The sequence below is a fragment of the Lepus europaeus genome, chromosome 10 (genome assembly GCF_033115175.1).
Source record: "Lepus europaeus isolate LE1 chromosome 10, mLepTim1.pri, whole genome shotgun sequence".
Lineage (NCBI taxonomy): Eukaryota > Metazoa > Chordata > Mammalia > Lagomorpha > Leporidae > Lepus > Lepus europaeus.
The window spans coordinates 56,469,277-56,470,534 of NC_084836.1; the positions used below are offsets into that span (position 1 = coordinate 56,469,277).

The 1,258-nt window shown below is 38.7% G+C and overlaps 1 pseudogene; it reads left to right on the top strand.

The window, feature by feature from the left end:
• LOC133768038 (methylosome subunit pICln-like) lies at window positions 1–688 on the top strand (annotated as a pseudogene).
• Window positions 689–1,258: the final 570 nt, after the last annotated feature.

Below are 1,258 nucleotides of genomic sequence, written 5' to 3' on the forward strand. Positions count from 1 at the left end.
ATGAATTTCTCAAGGAATTTCCTGCCCTCCAGGCCCACTGAAGGGTTACGGCACCAGCAGCCAGATACCGAGGCTGTCCTGAATGGGACGGGCCTTGGCACTGGCACCTGATACATTGCTGACAGCCACCTGTCTTGGTTAGATGGTTCTGGATTAGGAGTCTCACTGGAATATCCCACCATTAGTTTACATACAGTGTCCAGGGACCCAAATGCCTAACTGTCAGAGCATTTGTTTGTTATGGTAAATGCCAAATTTGGAGAAGAATCAAAAGAACCTGTTGCTGGTGAAGAAGACAGTGATGATGATGTAGAACTTATTTCTGAATTTAGATTTGTACCTAGTGATAAATTAACATTGGAGGCAGTGTTCACTGCAATATGTGCATCCAGATTCTGAGGATGAAGATTCAGATGACTATGATGGAGAAAAATATGACACGGACGCACACGAACAAAGACAAAGATATATCCCTATGTTTTATACCTATGAAGAAGGATTATCACATTTAACAGCAGGAGGCCAAGCCACCTTGGAGAGATCAGAAGGAATGCTTTCTCAGCCTGTGAGCAGCCAGTATAACATGGCTGGAGATTTAATAAGAGGTTATGAAGATGGCATGGAGGTAGATACCACACCAACAATTGTTGGACAGTTTGAAGAAGCAGATGTTAATCACCAAAAATGACTTATACTGCTATAACATTCTGATTATAACTGTAACAGAGAACTTGATGCTTTTTCCAGTCTGGAGTGGGACTGATGAAAATCTTTTTGCTTCTCTAAAACTCACTGAACCAGTTCTTTCTTGAGACAGCAAGTTGTTACCAGAAAAAGAAACTATGACCTTTATTTTAAAAGGTGAATTAACTATAACAAAAAGTTCATGTGCTTTTAAGTATGACTCCATTATCTCCTTGCATCCAATATTGCTACTGGAAAATGTAATGACAGCTTTTTCTTATTCTTTTCAAGGTCGTTTGCTCTTTCAGGAATCTTTTAAAATTCTTTTTCCTCTAAGTTCTTAAGTTTCTCTATACTGTGTCTACCTGTCAGTTATTTTCCTTACCTGTACTGTATGACACTCTAAAACTCCTCTCAGTTCAATGTCATTTCTCTATAGATTGTCACTAATTCTCAAAATAGCTCTTCTCTACTCAGTATTCTCATTCTGAAACACCTATCATACTGATCCTTCCACTTACATATTCCGTATCTCTTAACTTACCTTTATATCCAGTCCTTCCAATTACCCTTA